Source organism: Podarcis raffonei, chromosome 12, assembly GCF_027172205.1.
Source record: "Podarcis raffonei isolate rPodRaf1 chromosome 12, rPodRaf1.pri, whole genome shotgun sequence".
Lineage (NCBI taxonomy): Eukaryota > Metazoa > Chordata > Lepidosauria > Squamata > Lacertidae > Podarcis > Podarcis raffonei.
In genome coordinates, this window is record NC_070613.1 from 39,232,023 (window position 1) to 39,253,844 (window position 21,822).

Genomic DNA, 21,822 nt, shown 5'->3' on the forward strand with positions numbered 1-21,822 from the left:
TCTTTACTACGGTATATATTAGTCACACTGAGAAACCAACCCAAGTTCTTCCTCGCACATAATGTTAAATAAAAGAAATATGCCATGATCTTGTGCTCTTCTATTTATTTCTTATTTTAGAAATCTGGCAAAACTGTGCCTTTTCTAGAAATTGGAACAGTTAATATAGTTAGCTTTTCTGAATGCACTTTGAAGCATTCCAAAAATGAAATTATACATATTTAATGATTTCTCTGTACAAGTTATACAAGTGCTGTAGATTCCACCTGTCATTAGGGATTTTGCATTACAGGCATACCTGCAACACTGCGCAGGTAGTGCTTCGCTTAGCAATATTTGTAATGATAAGATTTCTGATACAGAACAGGTGCTTGTCAGCTGACCTGATGGGCCTATAACACAAGTCATAACCTGGCATGCCAAAAACATTTTCTCTGTGTCAGATTCCAATTCAGCATTTGAATAATGTGGCACTTTTTCTCCATCAGATTAATGTACCCTCACTGCATACAGGGATGATTCTACCACAATGTAAGTAAGGATCCTGAACTTACTTTTCTCGTTAGGAGATACAAGATCTCTAAGGAATTACTATGCAATTTAAAAGATCAATAGTTAAGCATATGAAAACGGAAAGTTCCTTTTTAGGCCCCATGAAATGAGCACATTCGATTTACATGCTTTGGCTTGAATATACTTATTTTAACACAAATAATTATTTTTAACTTCTGTGAAAAACAAAAGGAATGTGATGGCTTTGGATGTATTTGCTACCTTTTTTATTAGTATATTTAGAACATACTTTGGAATAATTTTTGTTCATTAGTTATCTGAGGCAAGGGGAAGAAACAACTGCAAATAATGACTTTACATAATGTGACACACTTTATATATCTAAGTATGCAAACACAGAACGCTTTCTTGTGTATCTGCATTTTTCACATTCTGCGTATGTGCTGTTGTTTCTAATTGACAACTGATGTATTTGAAACACAACTAAGTGTCAGAACAGATTAGAAAAGCAAGTTTTATAACATGCCTAAGCTTATTAAGCTATATTCATGCATCTGCAGAACATGAATTGCTCCCCACATTTTCTATTCAAAACAATGGCCCAAATTAAGATCCTCATATCTAGCGATTGTTTCAAACACTCTGGAAGACACAGCGGGAGGGAAAATATCCAGTCAATTCCTTTTGCCAACTAAAGTTGCAATTTTGCACATATTGTAACCTTTCTTAACAATGTGAGAAAAACAGAGTAAATATATTAAATTTGTTTCACAACAGATGCTTAGGTTGTTAATATTTAAGATGTCTATTCATGCTATTCCTGTCTGCACATTTGTCAAAAATGTAAGCTTGAATGCTAATGTTTGCCAGCAGAGTGAAGCAGACAAGTATATGAATGTACTAGACCAAACTAATGCTCAGGAGAAATAAAGGTTGGCTTCTGAATCATCTCCTTCGGTCGGTTAATGCATCATATGCTTTCACCTTGGTATTCTTTACTCTGAAGTTAAGGATGCTCTGCCCAACAAATTCACTTTAGAACTACTAACCTGAATGAAACTTAGGCTGAAACTGCCTTCGATAAGAAGCCACGGGATCTCTCCGCCACAGAAACTTCAGCTCAGGCACAAGTTTTAAGCTGTCACTGCCAAAGCTTTTCAGAGGCAGATCTCAAGAGATAGGGAGCTCAAGCGAGCAAACCGAATTCTGGCTCGGACTTTAAAGAACACCTAATTACTATGATACAACTTAATAATATATGCCTCGAGTGACTATGGTTCCGTGTGACCAACTAATGCTTTGCGAGCGAGGGGATGGGGGGTGGGAATGGGGTGGAAGGAAAGGACCCGGACGGGGCGACTTTTGGTGCAAGGTGAGGCGCTCCCGCGGGCCCCCTTCCGAGATTTCCCAGCGCAAGCTTCCCTTATAGGTTAATACCAAAAATGAAATGACATTTCCTCTTGGGCTCCTCTGATGCCGTTTCAGGGACCACCCAGTTCTTTAAAAGAAAAAGAGCAGGATTCTGCCAGGGGAAAGAGGAGGACCTCACGTGGAGAGAGAGAAAGTACACCTGTGTGGGGAGCCGCCTCCGCCTCCAAAGGTCACCGGCAGGCCAGCGGACCCACCACCACCGCCCCTCACGAGAACTTCTGCCCTTCCCGCCAAGACAAACCTCCAGCTGACCTCTGCCCGGTCCGGCATCTTCCTGCTCTCCTTCCGCTCCTAGCAGCAGCTCGGGACGAAGCCCTTTTAAAACTCCCTCACTTCCACGCGGCGGCGGAGCAGAGTGCGCCGCCGCCGCCGCCCTTTCGCGCGCGCACACCCCTCTCCTGCGCCGCTGACTTTCCCCACCACCTCCTCCTCCACCTCCTGCTGCTCCCTCCAGCATCCCCCCTGGCAAGCATCCCCAGGCCGCAGAAATGTAAACTTCTGCTGAACTGAGGCAAAACTCCGGGTCGAGGGTTCAAGAAGTTGAGGCAAACTTCCCAGCGACCCTCGCCAGCAACTTCTTGACTCGGAAAAGGCAGGCGCGCGCGCGCCCGCCCGCCCCTATGTGTGTGTGTGCGCGTGTGTGTGTGAATAAAGCAGGTGTCCGTGCGCGCGTGGTGGAAGCCACTCGCTCCCCCCGATGAAACCAGACGAGTGTAAAAGGGAATTATTAGACGGAGAGCGTCTCCCCTACCAGGAACTCGGCTGCGGTTAAATGAAAAGCAGGAACCCACCCAGAACAACAAAATCCTGCTTTTCCAAATCCATTCCCACCCGGCTGCCCACGCCGAATTCCAAGTTCCCCCCTAGAATGAAAACTTGGGCTTTCGGTAAGCGAGCGAGCACGCGCGGCCGAGGCGAAAAGGAAGGAAGACGGAAAACTCACTCATGAGAGGGCGGGCGAGGCTGGGCGACACCTTCAGCTTCCCAGGCGCCGGCGAAGTTAATTGCACTGAACTTCAAGTTGTCTTTTCACCCATCGGGAGTGGGCGTTTAAAGGAAGGAGCGCGAGCGGAGAGGAGGAGGAGGAGACGACGACGACGTCGTGGTGTTGGTGGTGGAGGAGGGGGCGCGCGCAGACACACACAGACACCGCATATATAGACACATGCAGACACACAAACACACACGCACGCACACAACCACTCGCCCTCCCCCCCCCCCCCGTTCACTCTTGAACTGCTCGGCGAGGAGGAAGACGACGAGGACGAGAAGGCGGCGCCCGCCTGCTTTGGGCACTCTCCCGCCAGGCAGCAGGGCGAGCGAAGTGTCCAAAAAAACCGCGGGGCTCTTGCTTTACGCGCAGTTCTCAGCCCAGTCCGCGGGGACGCGTCTCTCTTCTTCCCCCACCCTCCCCCTCTCCTCTCTCTTGTGGTGGTTGTTGTGGTTGTTTTCCTCTCCGCCCCGCTTCTCCTCCTCCTGCTCTGGCGAAGAAGCTTCGGAGGCACGAGAGGCTCGGCCGGGGCCGTCTGCGCTCGCTGGCTCTCCCCCTTGCGGAGGCTGGCCCACGTCGGTGCAGGAGCCGAGGTGAAGCTGCTGCTGCTGCTGCTGCTGCCGCCGCCGCCGCTTGCCGCTGTTCTGCTGCCGCCGCCGCCGCCGTCGCTCTCGGGGTTGGCGCGAGGGGAGAAGCTGCCCGCGGGTTCCACGGAGCAAAAGGCGAAGAGGGTCGAAGCTTGGCCGCCGACTGCTTTATTTACTTCTCCCTTCTGTCTCTCTCTCTCTCTCTCTCTCTTCCTTGCCTACTTCCGCCTGCCGTTCCCCCTTCTCCTCGCTTTCCCTCAGGGCTATTTCTTTCTCTCCCTCTTTTTTCCCCGAGGGTGGGCGAGAATGCTTCTGCTTTTGGAAAGGAAGAGTGGCTGGCTCGCTTGGCTGGCTGTGTGCGCGCCTGCCTCTCTCTGCCTCCCTCGCCGCCCCGGGGAAGGAGGAAGTCAGGTGAGACACACACACAATCCCCTCCCAGTCCCTGTGCGACGGGTAGGAGCTAATCACTGTTGTTGGGATTGTGCAGTTGTTGTTGTTGTTGTTTTGTTGTTGTTGTTTTAAATGCTATTATCTTCCTTTCCACCACCACCTCTTCTCTCTCCCTTTCTCTCCCCCCTTTCCTAAATCCTTCTTCCCGCACACCCCCCACCACCGGAGAGCAGCGCCCCACGCAGGAACAGCAGGCGCACGAAGGGCTGCTCTGTCCCCCTTTATCTTCTTCTCCTTTCCCTCTTCCCCCCACTTTCCGTAGATCACCCCCTCCCTTCTCTCTCCCTCCCCCACCCCACGCATTCCGCTCGTTTATTTCAATATTTATACACCACATGCTTGGCTGTCAGCTCGTGCTCACTTCAAACCCCGGGAAAGGAAGATGCGTGGCTGGTGCGGGTGGGGGAGGCGGCAGGGAGGATGAGCGAGCAGGGCAGTTTCCGAAAAGGGATCTAACAAAGGTGATCAATATTTTAAGCTCGGAGGAGATGGGAAAGAAAGGGACGGCTTCTCCATCCTTTTCCTCCTCCCCCCACCGGCTCAAAACAAAACCGCCTCCTCCCTACGGGCCCGGGGCGGACGAGGAGCCGAACAGCCTTTTCCGATCGCGGAGACTTGGGTGGAGAGGCAGGCAGAGAGACAGAAAGTTCCAACACACGGCGATGGAAGAAGGTGTGTGTGTTGCCGGGCAGACCAGAAGCGCACATGCTGGCGCGCCTTTGAAACCTACCGCAGAAGCCGGCTGTTACTTTGCTTAGAATGGGTGGGGGAGAAAGAGTTTCCCCCCACTTGCTTGCGGGAGCTTTCCACGCGCGTTTTTGGCGCTGCGCGGCACTACTTCGCGACCTGGGCTGGGGAGTCATTCGGCTCCTTTCGAGCAACAGCACTTGGGTGGTTCTTTTTTTTCCGCTCTTAGATTTGATTTTGTAGAATGGCAGCGCGCGTCCAATCGCTTCCGTGTTGTCGGTTCTTTTTCTGCTTAATTATCACCGCAAACTGCATACCAGAGACAGGCTTTTAAAACGCCTCCTTTATTTTCTTAATCGGAGCGCAATACTAGCTGCTGTGCAAGCAAAGTTCTTGGAAAGTAGACTTGGAAATAGACTCTCTTTCCCACCGCCCCTTCAGCAAAATATCCCAAACCTGTAGGACGGTTCCCCTACACCCAGACAGTTTTAAGGGAAATTGCTACAAATCTTGCTGTGTTTCTTTTACTGTGATCACAAATGATTCTTTAACAACAAATACAACTTAAAGTGAGGAACGCTGCCTGGCTGATGATTATGAGGGCACACCTTTCTTTAATAGCCCAGTGTCATTCTGTTTCATTTTTGAAAGTATCATTAATTACAATAATAATTAATCCACAGAAAGACGCCTAAGCCCATAATAAGCTGTGTGTACTTCACCCAAAAGATGACAGACGGGGCAGTAATACGTAACATACAGCTTACATTTTAGTTGCTCAAATGCAATATTACAAAGGCTACAACAGATTTTACAAATGCCACTGGCTCATTCCAAGCCCCTCTTGGACAGTCCAGATTAAAATATTTTACAGTAGTTTTAGAGCAGGGTGGAGATGGGAAGAAACAGTTATGATTTTGCAAGCTTCTGGCGGATTTGGCATGATATTTGTGGGGTAGTCAACAAGGATACTTCTTTACTTCTCCAGGCGTTCCTGATCGGGTGCACATTTGGTACTTAAGGAGAGCACACACTATTGATCTTAGAAAGCACCAGGGAGGAGAGATGCTCAGCAGGCCCAATGCATTATCTGTTAGAAACAGGAAGCTGAATTGTTCCCAGAAGTTAGTAAGAAGCCAGTGCAGATTTTGGAGCACTGGTCTAATGCAGCGTTGGTGACCCATCCTCATAAGGAGGTGGACCACTGCGTTTTGAAGCTGCTCAGGCTTCTAGGAAATAATTTGTTTAGTAGTGAGCTGATGGGTTATGGCCACCAGGTCTCTCTTTGAAGTAGGGGGACCATCTGGCCTTATCACTTTTTGAAGCTGGAGCAGGGGCCTAACAGGAAGTACTACTATTGCCAAGGTCTAGTGTTGTGATGGCTTTTGAAAGCCTGGTATGAAAGTGGTCAAGGAAAGTTGCACCCTGTACTACATAGTTTGTGTGTGTGTGTGTGTGTGTGTGTGTAATAAAATCCAGTTGCTGGTCGCCATTGTTTGGCCACACCACCATTCGGGTGTGAACACACCAAAAGCTCCATCGTCATCAAATGATCATGGAGGGAACCTACCTCTGTGCACAAACATCAAGACCCTCTGATGTTTCGCTTGCTTTTGCCTTCTCCTGGCTCTGTGGCAACTGTGCCAGCTCTTACTGCGATCACTACTGCAGCACAAATGGGTGAAGGACAAACCACTTCCTCAACAGACAGACACAGAGCACAAAAGAATGACGGAAGTATCGTAGCTGGTAGAAGGCTCCCTCTTCTCTTCTACCACTGCTCTCAGGGGATAGACCAAGCCACACCACATAAAAGAATCGGCTTTTTACATCACTGCAGACCAACTTTAGCCCCCACCCCAAAGCGGTCAGTCAACAGAGATTCCCTTTGCCAAAAGCTGACCTTTCCACAGATTATTATTACTTAATACTCTTTCATGCAAGAAAGCATAACCCTTTTGAATAGTAATTTCCTTCAGAGGAGGCATTTGAACTACTATGTTCCATATACCGTAATCTGCACCACGGTCTACAGACTACTTGGGCTACGATCCCTTTCTCCTGAGAGTAGGCCCTATTAGACTCAGTAAACATAGGAAACTGCCTAATACTGAATCGGAACCTACCAGGTCTGTCTAGTTAACTATTGCCTGTACATATTGGCTGCAGTCTTTTGGGGTTCCAGAGATAAGTCCCCTACCTGGATGTACTCGAAACTTACTTCTGAGTAGATACTAAGTAGGGTTGTGCTGCTATTGGCAAGTGGAGAAAGTGTTTTAAGAATTGCAAACTTGGACTATATAAAATTTTTGACAAAGCGGAAGAACAGTAGGCATGTTTATTTAATTCACTTAACAACGGCCTATAACTTGAAGGGGAAAGTAACTCTACCGGCAGCTCCTCATATGCTTTGGGAAGTCCCTCTGTGAATAATGTGTTGAAGAAGTTGCTTCTGCCTTCCCTCACTTTTGAATACTTTCAGCATTTTATCTTAGCTGCTAAGCCTTAACAGAACTGGTTCCAAATGCGTATTTAATGCCTGTTAACAAGTTGGTGGAAAAGCAATTGATCATCTTTAGATATGAAGAGACAATATAAAAAGGGTTAGTGCAAAAAGCTTTTTCACACTTCTGCATGAATATATATATATATAGATTAGCAAGCTGGATTTCAAGCACTTCGTGAATGACATATTCTTTTCTGTCAATAAATGCTGCCTGCCTAGGCATTCTGTTCAGTCTCACTCGCAGGGGAGAACAGATAGGGCAGAGAAACATTATATATTCCTCTGTTTATTTCTGGTCTTGGGGAGATGAGAAACCATTGGGGTTTTTTTTACTGTTTTCCCCTACCATTGGGAGAATAGAGGTTTGCACCCACTCAAAAGCATGTTTAAATTATTGTGGGCCAGTGGAACCAGTAAGGCTTAGGATCCTACAGACCTTAGCTACTTTTCAGCATATTCTTGGAATATGCCTTTCTAGCCCTACCAACTTGGATTCTGGTCTTTAGGGGAGCCAGTAAGCTTGGAGAGAGGATGATTCTGATGTCAGATATTTCTCACTTCCAGGGGCCATAGCCCTGACTCGTAAGTCATACCAATGAGCTATACCTGTACTTAAACTTATTTTCAAGTTATAGGAATACTGAAATAGGAAGAGTAAGATAAATGTTTGAGATAGTGTGCTGTATCAGAGTAGAACTTTAAGCATTCCTGTTATGCCAATATTGTATTTAGATTCCGTGTTTGTAGTCCAGAACTATGGAGTGTAATTGTGGAACAGTATCATTGACTTCAGTGCAGTAGACTGCAACAGTAAGCACCAGACAATCAAATATATGTGAGCAATTCCATATCTAAGCAAAGCGGGTCCATTTTTTTCTGTCCAAAAAAGAAAATAAAAATTGAGCATTTGCTTTCTGATTTTTTTCAGACTGGATTTGAGAGAGATTAGCATTGTGCAACACAGATATCGTTGGGAAAGATTATATATAGAAATCAAAGTGGCTGATTAGCTTATAGATCCAAAATCCTTGATATCCATAAGTGCTAGATTAAAAAAAACCTAATATATAGAACTTAAATATGTGTAAAAGTACATGTAGACTATACACGTTCTTAATGACCAGTCATCAGACGAAAAAGTATCATAAGCTAGGGATGAATAATAGATCATGTTTTGTCACCTACTGAAATTGTTTCTGTTTTGCCAAACATTTTCCGTGTTTTTAGAGAATCAGTTTGATTCATTCATGGTCATTTGTTGTGTATTTTTATTTATTTGTGATGTTTTAATGATTTTATTGTGCACGGCCATTTTTTATTTTTTTTAATGACTTGGTGGGTTGGCGGTTTATAAAGATTAAAACAAAGAAAGAAAGACATGCTATAACTTGTTTTCCTTTTTACAGAAGCAGATGAAATTTGCAAAGTATAATTTTTAAAGAAGAATTTGTAAAGAACTTTAAAAAAATTTATGCCAGAATTGGATTCACTTTGCAGACATTTTTGGCCCTTGTAAGGGAGGCGAAACCTAAACCAAACACCTGGTAGCATCAAGCAGTGTTTGTTTTTAAATTTAATAATGGTGATAATGGAGGTGGGGAATGTGGGGTCGTGAGAATTTGTTTTCCCTTGACACCAATTGCAATGAGGTAGCTTGCACACAAAACCTAACACCTAACCTAAGGAGTGTGCATTTGAACTTTTAACCACAGCAAAAGCATATGCTTTTTATTTATTTCATCCTCCCTCTCCAAAATCACAGTGATTGCACTGTCCTGGAAGAATAAATCTCTGTGATTAAAGCTTATCAAAATGAAAGACCAACCCATGTCTCCACCCCCTCACCCATCACTGCCCCTTCCCACTCAAACTTAGGTTGTTTGACTATTCAACTTGGTTTCACTTCTTTTAAAATGCAGCAGTCTCTAAATTTTAAATGGCAGAATGCAGTGTTTAGGGGGCAGCTGAGTTCACAGAGTGACTCAGGACTTCGTGGGATCACCAGTTCAACTTGATATACCTTGTGAAAGCTGCAATAAGATTCAGACATTTGAAAACCTCACTGAATCACCCCCTATTCCTTTCATTATTCAGGCTGCACACAGAACCAATGCACCCCTTTATCATATTTAACATATACATTTTCATATGCATTATCCTAAAGGGTGGGGGGGGAGGAATATGTATCTAATGTTGCTTCTTTCATATACAGCAAGATAAAGCGGTGTTGTTTTCTTAACTCTGCCCATCTTTGACTTTACCACATCCTCTGCTGGGCAATGTTACAAGGAACTTGGAAGGTATACAAGATTTCTTCTTCAAGCGTGGCAGCTTTTCATAAAACCCTCTGTGGCGACTACAGATTTCCTGTACCTACTTCTGCATGTCAGGTTTGGGATGATGCAGACATAAAGCTCCTTAACCAAGGACAAGTACTCTGTGGACTTTGGGCTTGAGAGCTCCCTCTCACCTCTAGTGGAAGGAACCCTGCTGTTCTTTAGCAGGCCTTACCTGTGGTTAAGATTCCCATCAGCAACAAGCTTTGCCATGGCCAGTACTTGTTAAGGGCTCCAAAGCTAACCAGTTTCAAACCACGGTTTCAAGATCCTGGGTAATAGTGGATCCTGGTTAACATTGATGGTTAAGGTTGGTGTTGACATGATTAAGGCAGCCAAGAGGCAGCCAAGAGGCCAAAAGGTAGCCCGCTTCCAATTTCCCCAAAAGGGTTAAGCCATCAGAAGCATTAAAATGCACCAGCCTTTCAGCACTACACGAGAGATGCAGAATAGGTAACACCCATGGTTACACATGAACATGTACAGAGGTAGTGTGGATGAATGTTGGGAGGGAAAGGAGATATGTATGTGTGTACCTCCCATAGCTAATAATAATAATAATAATAATAATAATAATAATAATAATAATTTTATTGTTTATACCCCGCCTATCTGGCTGGGTTTCCCCAGTCACTCTGGGTGGCTTCCAACAGAATATTAAAATACAAAAACCTATTAAACATTAAAAGCTTCCCTGAACAGGGCTGCCTTCAGATGTCTTCTAAAAGTCTGGTAGTTATTTTTCTCTTTGACATCTGGTGGGAGGGCGTTCCACAGGGCGGGTGCCACTGCCGAGAAGGCCCTCTGCCTGGTTCCCTGTAACTTGGCTTCTCACAGAGAGGGAACTGCCAGAAGGCCCTCAGCACTGGACCTCAGTGTCCGGGCAGAATGATGGGGGTGGAGACGCTCCTTAGACATTAAAAAATTCCTGATACAGGGTTACCTTAAGATGTCTTCTAAAAATCAGATAGTGAGCAACTGAGTTGCTGCATTTGGCACCAGTTGCAGGCTCTGAACCACCTTCAACTGCAGACCCACACAGAGTGGCTTTCAGTAATCCAACATGGAGGTTTCCAGTGCATGGATGACAGTGGTCAGGCTATCTTGGTTCTGGGGGAAAGGCGAGATATAAATAAATACCATCATCAAATGATGAGGATGAGGACCAGTGCTTTTTTTATGGGGGGACGCAGGGGGTATGCATACCCCTAAACATTTTGTGAATCTACGTTTGGCTTCAATGAGGGGCAGTATTTCAATATGAGTAGGAAAATGAGAGTACCCCTAAATATTTTTTTAGGAAAAAAAGTACTGACAAAGACAATTTACAGGAGCTTTGGTATCATGGAGAACCATGCATTTGTACCTCTAAGAATAAGGGGTCATCCACACTTAATAATAATAGTAATTCATTATTTATACCCCGCCCATCCAGCTGGGTTTCCCCAGCCACTCTGGGCGGCTCCCAGCAGATTAAAGACAGAATAAAACATCAAATATTTAAAACTTCCCTAAACAGGGCTGCCTTCAGATGTCTTCTAAAAGCCAGATAGTTGTTTATTTCCTTGACATCTGATGAGACAGTGTTCCACAGGGCAGGCGCCCCTACCAAGAAGGCCCTCTGCCTGGTTCCCTGTAACCTCACTTCTCACAGAGAGGGAACTGCCAGAAGGCCCTCGGAGCTGAATGATGGTGGAGAGGCTCCTTCAGGTATACTGGGCCAAGGCTGTTTAGGGCTTTAAAGGTTAGCATCAGTGCTTTGAATTGTGCTTGGAAACATACTTGATCATGTTCTCCTCTTACTTTGATATAAATAATTGTATATAATACCTAAAAGGGAAGACAGAATAGTTCTGTGGGAAGTGTACACAGATCTCAGATAGTCCCTAACATCCCATTTCACTGCTTAGGTGCATGTCCGCATGTGTGGGGGAAGGGTGTGGGAAAAAGTTATCCATTGAGTTCTGTGGGAATTCAAGGCTGATTAAGACATAGGCTAAGCTCCGATTCAGCTTTAAAGAGTGGGTTTTTGCAGGGAAAGCTCTGGAGGTGGGTGGGTAGGGGGAAAGGGGCAGGTCACACACAGAGCTTGAGAGCACTCTTTCCTGGAAAGAGTGGACCAAAAGGTAAGTGTGACAGCCCTCCGTCAAAATCTGCTAAGCAGGGAGGGAACGGTGGCACTGTTACGTAACTTTGTTTTCTTGTACATATTGTCATTCTACTCATACCACTCCTACTCTTGGTATCCAGACTGGTGTGTTACACTTGTTTCTCTCTGCCTTTTGTGATCAATGCCCAGAGCAAAAGTGGGGGGGACGGGGGAATACCTAAACGGCTAAGTGGCCTTTCTTTGCTAAGGTCATATGCCTTAAGCACACAGATCTCTGGGTATGCAGAAAGGATTAAAATATATTTTGTATGTGTGCAAAAGCTGTATGCATTTCCTCAGCTGAGACATAATGTATATGCATGCTGGTGTTTGCGAATATGGATCTGTAAGGCACAACGTGTTCCAGTAGAATTTTGCAAAAAGGTTTGAGGATGGAATGGAAGGAAATACTGGAAAATCAACTTCTCTTTCGTTTGTCTGCCAGATGCTAAGTTCATGAATCTGTGCTTTCTGTACTGTAGCTGATGACATCATAAATGCTCAGAGCTGTGCTGGGAGCAATACTGAGAAACCGCAGTTCACCTTCATTAGCCCACCAGGAATCCAGGAAACAGAGGAGATAGGGTACAGTATTGTCAACCCTAAACATTCAAAAATGATCAGTTAGGCTCCAGTAAGTCCTCTGGCTCAGAAAAGTGCTTCTGTTTAAGCAATTAAGGTGTTTTCCTGGGCTCATTTTGGAGGAATCATGCCTTCTGTTAAATTACTATAATTATGAGGTGCTAAAAGAAAATGTTTGTAAATGATCCCTGTGTTCAAAAACTGTCTCTCCAACCTTGTACAAAACTTTGTATATGAGCTCTGGAATTTATGTTTTGAGGTCACTGGAAGTTCACTAAAGACCGCATTATCAGATATTAACTTCTTTGGATACAATGCAATTTAGACTGATAAAGGAGAGGCTCGTCTGACTGGTTTTGCATGCGGTAGGTTCTTTCTCAACCTTCTTCATAGATTCTTTATATGGTATAATAGTTGGAGCTGGGTTGATTCAAAGGACACATTTCTTATAGTTGCAATCTTTGCATTGCTAACCATGTGAATCTGGGTTTCCCAAACTCGGGTCTCCAGCTGTTTTGGGACTACAACTCCCATCATTCTTAGCTAGCAGGACCAGTAGTCACGGATGATCAGAATTGTAGTCCAAAAGCAGCTGGAGACCCAAGTTTGGGAAACCCTGGGCTAGTGCAATGGATCAGGATGACCATGCCAACCAAATAGCTAGATCAAGATAGAATATGAGTTTCATGTGTTAACTGCTCTTGGAAGAGCTGATGATGTGAAATTTATTTATTGCATCTATATCCCACCTTTTCTCCAAGGAACTCAAGGTGGTGTGCATGGTTCTGCCCCCCCTCTCATTTAAATCTCCACAACAACCTTGTGAGGTAGGCCAGGCTAAGAGGCTGAGTGTGGATTTGAACCCCCTCAGGCCGTAGTCTGACACTTCAACAACTATTGACAGCTCATTCGGCAGTGCTGCACTTGAAACAGATCTATAAAGACTAGCCACAAATCATCTGTGATGTGAACTCCAACCAGGGCAGCTTCTCACAAGGAATTGTGGGACCTGAAACTGTGCTGGGAGGGTGAGAAATGCCTGCCTGATATCCTTTTACTTCACCAAACATTATAATTCCAGGAAGAGGGGAAATTGTACAGTTAAGATGGTTTGTGATGCAGACAGGAGTCTAGATGAGCCATCTACAGCCCAGAATCCTTCAGACGTTTTTGATTACAACCTCCACCAGCTCCACCCACCACAGAGATCATAGTTCAAAATGCTCAGAGGGCACCAGGCTGGGGCAACCCAGTCATATGGGCAGGATATTATTATTATTATTATTAATTATATAGGACGTCCCTATTTTCATCTGAGAAATGTTGGAATGTTCTTGGTAGTAAATGTTTGTGTGTGTGTATAAAAAGCCAATGGCATTTTCGAATTCACACAGTTGCTTTCTGTAGTGTTACCTCGGGTTAAGTACTTAATTCGTTCCAGAGGTCCGTTCTTAACCTGAAACTGTTCTTAACCTGAAGCACCACTTTAGCTAATGGGGCCTCCTGCTGCCACCGTGCCACCGGAGCATGATTTCTGTTCTCATCCTGAAGCAAAGTTCTTAACCTGAGGTACTATTTCTGGGTTAGTGGAATCTGTAACCTGAAGCGTATGTAACCTGAAGTGTATGTAACCCGAGGTACCACTGTATTATAGCTATAGGTGACAAACTAAAGAAGTTTGAGTAGGCTTACCAGCTGCTACCAGAAGTAAGTATTTAGTAGCAAGTGTGAACAGAACACTGGAATAAAAGCAGCATACTCTTGTAAAACTGTTGGTTTTATGATGTAATTTGCTTACATGTGTCATAGAGGGGCTTTTTTTTGTTGTTCAGAAGAGGGGAATGTGAAGGTTTTTGTATAGTAAACACACTATTGATGATGATGATGATGATGATAACAACATTTATTGTGACTAAATTACATATATTTATAGAATAGATTTTTTTGTTATTACTTGAAGAATTGGGAAAATTCAACTACTCAGGAACCAATCAATTGGCATGTGCAAGTTTCGCATCCTGATTGGCTCTTCTTAACCACCAAGGATACAACCTTTTTTTAAACAAAACAAAACACAAATCTATTTGCTAATTTCATTTTGCGGATTGCCTCATAAAAATTGAAGCCTTTTCTTCCCCATTTCTAACTTCCTGTTTACATTAAAATGTTACTTCATTGAATCTCTACTCAGTCATGAAGCTCACTGGGTCAGTCACCAGGAGAACCCTGTACATCACCTTGAATTCCTTGGAAGATAAAGGTGGTATATTTAGACAGATAGACAGACAGACAGACAGGCAGGCAGGCAGATAATAGATAAAATTGCTGACCAGAACAGTGGTAGATTACACAATGCAATGAGATGGACTGTGACCTCCAGGGCACACCTCATTTGTTCAACATTGGTTGCATTATTGAAGTGTAAGTTCAATTGAGGACACTGCTGAATGGGAACAGGACCCAACACTGATATCTTCTTGGCTGGAAATGTCCATTTATGATTTATCTTGCCTACATGGAGAACTACACAGTGGAATGGATATAATAAAAATACAATCTATTAGATTTATTTTACCCCAGATTTGTTCCTGGAATCAGACTTTCCCACTACTCATATTGTGCAATGCTGGAAAAGTTTAAGGATATAAAAAGGGGGGGTTCTTATAATCAAGGGGTGTGACATTTAGTCATGTAACTTAAAAAAAAAAAATCTTACTAGGTGCAATAATTTCATTTGTTATGCTGTATTCATATATTAAAAAGATTGCTTGGGTTATGTTGTCTTGGATTGTTTTTGTTTTTTTTACTTTATCTAGCGTTCAAATGTCAAATCATGGAACCACTGTTTGTCACTTCAGACTTTGAGAAGGTTAAACTCATTGGCATCAGGGATCCAGAGTCAGAGCCCTTTCCTTCAAGGCATTAGATGAAGGGCTTGGAACCAGAAGTGGAGGAGCACCTGGAGCCATCCCCAAAAGCGCTTTCACCAGACGATCTTGTGGAGTGGGCTGCCCATCTGGCCCAAGGATGTGGTCCATCATCCTGGTCAAAGCACTGCATTATAGAAGATGCAGGTGCTCCCCTGCCCTGCCATAGAAGGAGGCAGCTGGAGCAGGCTGGGCCACTTGAACCAAAGAAGCACCTTCTAGTGCAGGTGGGGTGAACAATTGGGATGCAGCTGCTGTCACAATATAGGACCGAGTCTTGGTTTGTTTCCTGTTGAAGCAGTAGCAGAGCTATGTGTTCCCACAGCACAGACCGAACCCTTGCCCTGGCTCCAGCCTGAGTTTCCCCTAGTCTTGCACCCAGACCGAGCCTTGCCTCACACAGAGCAGGACAGCTGGAAGCTCATCAGAGACATGTGGACTTCTTTGAACGCAACACTTTTTAGAGGTCAGACAGTGGAGAGGGTCATGCAGACCTAGTGAGGGTGGGATAGTTGTGGTCAGATTTCTCACATCTGGTGCATATAGCAGAAATGTAGCACGCTCCCTGTGCATTTGGACAGCGTGGGAAATGGCTCTCACTGGGTACTGATGTGAATGAAGATAACTCCTCCAATCAGCTTCCTTCCCTCCAGGCATGGAAGAACTCTCCCCTCGTACATCAGTGCCAGGGGACAGCTGTTTCCTACACTGTGAATATATGACTAGTGAGACACACATTTTCACTGTGTGTGCCAGGACATATGGCCATGGTGCACACCACTTGGGGGCAGGGATAGTCTACATCAGGCACCCCCAAACTACGGCCCTCCAGATGTTTTGGCCTACAACTCCCATGATCCCTAGCTAACAGGACCAGTGGTCAGGGATGATGGGAATTGTAGTCCAAAACATCTGGAGGGCCGAAGGTTGGGGATGTCTTGTCTACATAGCCCAGTGGTCCTCTCATTTAATATTTCACTATATTTGGGGGTGATGGGGGTGGTTAGTGGTGTCTTGCCAAAGGCAAGGTGGTTCTTATAGAATGAGATTCAGAAGCAATACAAAATACACGAGTGAGAAGATTAAAGATTTTATTCTAAAACAGCAAGAAATATATACATACCAAGCAAGCACTTCAATCTGCCACTTAGAAGCCCTCAAGTAGCGGTGAAGCAACTTCCCGAGGTAGCCTCAGTTTGCACGGCCCTGCGGCTGATCAGTCTGTGAATGGCCTTCAAAGAAATTCTGCCCAAACCCGTCAATTTTATATATAGCCTATGTGGCTTCCAAGACTGGCTACATGCAGATCACCCACTAGCCACCCCCTCCCAATGCCTCACGTTCTCAAAACTGTCCAACATCAAAGAAGGTACCCAGCATTGTCCTCCACAACTGGTTAAGGCAGCTGTGTGGGGGGCTTCATCTCCCAACGCTCTCGGGACATTAAAGACTGTTCTCAAACCATAAAAAAAACTTAACAAGAGTGGGGGAGGGGGGAAGAACAGAGGCAGGAACTGCTCCGTGTCGGATCACTAACTCCTCAATACATTTTGTCTTCTGGGTGCATTTCCCATACAAGTGGAAACTTCCCTTCTAGATGGACAATATTCTTCTGCCACTGTAGTCAAGAAGTGGAGGTATAGAAATGTGTCCAAGATAAAGGAATGCTCTTTTTTAAAAAAGCATTCATTACGGCAAGTACAGGGCCAGCAGAAAAGTAGGGGCCACTCAAAATACACACAAGCTTAGCCTTGCGCCCTGGGGAGGTCACTTTGGTTCTGCTAACACAGTGGTTTGACTTCACCCCCAGAAGTGCACTCCATTGTCCTTCAAGACAAATGCACACAACAAGATTTATTTGTAAACCGCTTTGAGGTTTTTTCCTACAATAAGCGGTATATAAATAAATAATACAGGGCATTTCTCCCAGACTGCCTCTTGTTGGAAGGCGATGCTCCTTATGCTGTGAGCCAGGTCATTGTTCTGCCTATTTTTATTTAATGACGAAGTATGCTATGGGAGGGATATTTTGATGGTAGATGGTTAGGAGGATGCACTTCTGGGCTTCAGGCCTGCTTGTTCCTACACAAGTCTCTGTTCATAAAACTTTATGCTTTGCTCTGTTGGTTTAACAAAAGCATTGGCTAACAGATCTAAGTCACAGGCATCCCTTAATCAATTCCTATATCAGTGGTGTGTGGTCATTGGACTAGGGACTAGTCCCTGCTGTTCTGCTGCCTCGTTCCCAAAGCCTGGGAAGCTTCTGCCCAGCTTGGGGAGGGAAGTGTGAGGTTCTGATGGGTCATGGATCCGTCCTGCCATTTTCCCAAAGCCCATCTGGTTTTTGGAAGGAGGCAGGAGGGCTCCAGCGTTCTGTCAGAGCCCTGGCACCTCCTTCCCAAAGCCCAGGAAGTGTCTGCCCGGTTAGGAAGGGAGGCGCAATGCTTATGTGTGTTATGTCACAATGTCACAAGCATAACATCGCGCCCCCACCCACCCCCTCACAAGCTGGCCCCTCTGGTTCTAAATGTTCCCCTATGAAAAATTTCACTGCATGCCACTGCCCCACATACCCTCCAACATTTCTCCGATGAAAATTAGGACATCCTATTCCATGGGTAGGCAAACTAAGGCCCAGGGCCCGGATCCAGCCCAATCGCCTTCTAAATCTGGCCCGCGGACGGTCCGGGAATCAGCGTGTTTTTACATGAGTAGAATGTGTCCTTTTATTTAAAATGCATCTCTGGGTTATTTGTGGGGCTTAGGAATTTGTTCATTCCCCCCAAAAAAAATATAGTCCAGCCCCCCCACAAGGTCTGAGGGACAGTGGACCAGGCCCCTGCTGAAAAAGTTGGCTGACCCCTGCACCTATTCCATACCCCCCCAACATTTCTCCAATGAAAATAGGGACATCCTAAGGAAAAGTGGGACATTCCGGGATCAAATCAGAAACTGAGATGGCTTCTGCAAATCCAGGACTGTCCCTGGAAAATAAGGACACTTGGAGGGTCTGCCCCACCTCAATAGCTAGACATATTTTTTTAAAAAAATCATTATATTGTGAATAAATGACAATGAAAATTGAAACTGCAAAATGCTTTCTTTCCATTGATAGCATCATAGATCTTTCCAGTCTTTTCTAACACAACCCTATAAAGGTTTACTCTGAAACAATCTGTGGGTCTTACTCTCAGGTAAGTGTACATAGACTAACAGCCTCCGGCAAGGTCTTTTAGCATTTTCTCCTCCTTCTCCTCTTGCTCCTCTCATCTCACTGCCCATAACATTGTTTTATGATCAAAGAAAGGAAGAGGGAAAAGTGGAGCAAGGCTAATAGGCTCTCTCCTGTAGTCTCTGCGGAAACGGTCTCTTCATAAGTGTCTTGAACTTGACCTCTTTTGAAAGGCACAGAGGTCCAACACACATTTTAAAAGTTATATTTAAATTTTAATATATATTTTTTTAAATTCTGCGAAGCCATTTAACAGAGGGCCCTCAAAACACAAAGCATAAATCTTTCAGGATGGTCACAGGACAGAAATGGACAGATGAAGCAAAGAAGTTCAGCAAACGCTCCAAAGAAACTCTCTCTTTCTCTCTCCTTTCTCAATAGATACATTTTTGATAAAGAGTGCTCTCCTGATTTTTAAAAAGCTTTATTATGATTTCATCACCATGGCACCGACTATAGAAATACAATTTAGTAAAGAATGGAGTCTATTTTCTTATGCCCCACCCCTCATTATAAAAGTGTTCTTGGTAGCGAAGCATTGGGGGCGTTAGAAAGATTTACAGTAACAATATAAGTGGCTATAATGAACTTGGGAGCAAGGGAGCATGGTTATGATAGAGGTCTTCAGGCAGTTCTATCAGCATAAATATTTAGGGTACACAATCTTTTTTCTGTGACCCTGTACACTAATATTAACACAAGCAGTAATTACAGCTACTCCAGATAAAGCCTACTTTGTTTATTTTTATTTATGAGAATACAATACTTATTAAAGGTGTCAACAACACTAGAGATTAAAGTCATCTGTCCGAGGAAATAAGGTCATCGTCGGGCACATCGGCAGTTACGTTTCCACAATCCTTCCATTAATATATATTCAGGGTATCTGGGAATACTCTGTATCTTCCATTAATATCAATTTCCCAATTTTATTCAGCCTCCTAATATATATAATTGGGACTTGGCTTTCATTAAATGCCAGGGCTGGTTGGGCTGGTGATAAAACATCTCTCAATCTTGTGGGGGAGTTCAGCATATATATTTTTCCCGCTTAAAACTATTTTGGCTTGAGGAGAGGCAAACCTACATTGAATCTTGCCAAATAAGCCACATGGAAGTGGGTGCCTGGCCAATGTAGCTTTGTTTGGTTCGCATAGTATTTTCACTATGATTTGGGGAATTTTCTGCAGCTACAGTGTTGGCCTGCATGCTACCTCGCACTGAATTTGACAAGCCTTGCTTTATCCATGATAAAGCAAACTTTTGGGGCCCACGCTTTATTATGGATGACTGCAGTGACTGGGCTCCTGCAAAGTACCGTATTTTTTGCTCTAGAAGACTCACTTTTTCCTTCCTAAAAAGTAAGAGGAAATGTGTGTGCGTCTTATGGAGCGAATGCAGGATGTGCAGCTTTCCCAGAAGCCAGAACAGCAAGAGGGATTGCTGCTTTCACTGAGCAGCGATCCCTCTTGCTGTTCTGGCTTCTGAGATTCAGAATATTTTTTTTCTTGTTTTCCTTCTCCAAAAACCAGGTGCGTCTTGTGGTCTGGTGCGTCTTATAGAGCGAAAAATACGGTAACTCACATCTGATTAGCCCAGCAACATTGACAATTTACAATGAAACATGCCAGAGTGACCCTGAGAGGTTTTGTGAGATTTGAGATGGCAGAAGGATTCTGCACTTTTACTTAGATTTCCTTCAGCATTCACCCAGAATTTGGAATTTGGATAGATTACGACTGAATTCACTGTTATTCCTTCAAAAAAAAGGTTTGTAACAGTACATATCAGAGCCTACGGCAAAAGCTCACACACCTATTTTATCATGGCTAAACACAACCAATAGGTGCTTCAAGGTGGGTTTTTTTGGAAGGGGATTAAGTACTGAAAATTGGCAATAAGAACTGGCCAAAATGTTCAGTCGTTTCAACTCAAAGACAATTGAGAAGTTCTTAAGTTTGAGAAGAATCACATAATTATTATTCTATTTTGTAAAAGCTTGTTGAAAAGAACAATTGACATATATTTTCTTGTGGCATAATTTTATTGGTATTTCTACTGGTATTAGATAATAAACCAAAGCTATCAAAATATTGCTATGAGATGTAATTATACTACTCCTACTACTAGGGTTGCCATATTTCAAAAAGTAAAATTCCTGACACCTGCAAAATTGTTCAGCTTTTTTTTTTTTTAGGAAACCACAAAAAATGTTGAGCTATTTTATAGAAACCCACCAAAATTGTTAACCTTTTTTTTTTTTTTTTTGAGAAAGCATCTATCCATGGTATCCTTCTGGAGTAGTTGTGATGGTTCCAGTCCTACTTAGATGGACATTTCCAGAGTGTGATGCTTAGGACTGTTCTTCAGCTCTGTGGAGCCTTCAATGTGGGTTCAAGTGCTGAGTGGGGTTATCCAGAGTCTTGGAGCATGTTGTCAGCAATATTCTGATAACACACAGCTCTACCGAGGCACTGTTAGTGGGTGGTCCCCTAGATTGGATGGTTGGGAGGTTGCCTGCTCTTGATGGGGTTCCATTCCCTCTGGGGGAGTCTGGTGGTACTTCTGCATCCTTTGCTGTCGCTTGAGGCTCAGGTGGCCTCAGTGGTGCAGAGTGCCTCCCATCAGCTTTGGCTGGTAGCTCAGCTGCACCTGTATCTGGACAGGGATAGCCTAACTACTGTTGTCTACATTCTGGTAACCTCTAGATTACTGCAATGTGTTATACATATGGCTGTCTCTGAAGACGGTTTGGAAGCTCCAGCTAGTGCAGAATTTGGCGGCCATTGGGGCAAGATGGTTTGAGCATATTACACCGATCCTGGCCCAACTGCACTGGCTGCCAGTTAGTTTCCGGGCATAATTCAAAATGCTTGTTTGACCTATAAAGCCTTAAATGGCTCAGGACCACAATACCTCAAGGATTGCCTCTCTATATAAGAACCTACCCAAACCCTGCAATCATCATCTGAGGCCCTTCTTGGTGCATCTCCTCCATGAGAGGTCCAGAGGGTGGCAACATGAAAATGGGCCTTTTTTTGCAGTGGCTCCCTGTTTGTGGAATGCTCTCCCCAAGGAGGTTTGGATAGTGCCTTCATTATATATTTTCAGGTGCCAGACGAAAACGTTCCTCTTCAAACAGGCCTTTGGCTGATTAACATGATACCCTTTAAAATGGGACATGGGTGGCGCTGTGGGTTAAACCACAGAGCCTAGGACTTGCCGATCAGAAGGTTGGCGGTTCGAATCCCCACGACAGGGTGAGCGCCCGTTGCTCGGTCCCTGCTCCTGCCCACCTAGCAGTTTGAAAGCACGTCAAAGTGCAAGTAGATAAATAGGTACCGCTCCGGCAGGAAGGTAAACGGCGTTTCCGTGCGCTGCTCTCGTTCGCCAGAAGCGGCTTAGTCATGCTGGCCACATGACCCAGAAGC

General features: G+C 44.5%; 1 protein-coding gene across 1 annotated transcript in view; it reads right to left on the reverse strand.

The window, feature by feature from the left end:
* Window positions 1-2,206, reverse strand: part of SATB1 (SATB homeobox 1) — a 116,257-nt gene extending 114,051 nt beyond the window's left edge. Inside the window, exon 1 of the mRNA XM_053359743.1 lies at window positions 2,186-2,206. The gene's annotated coding sequence lies outside the window, so the exon portion shown is untranslated. The remainder of the gene's footprint in view (window positions 1-2,185) is intronic.
* Between the last annotated feature and the right edge of the window lie 19,616 nt (window positions 2,207-21,822).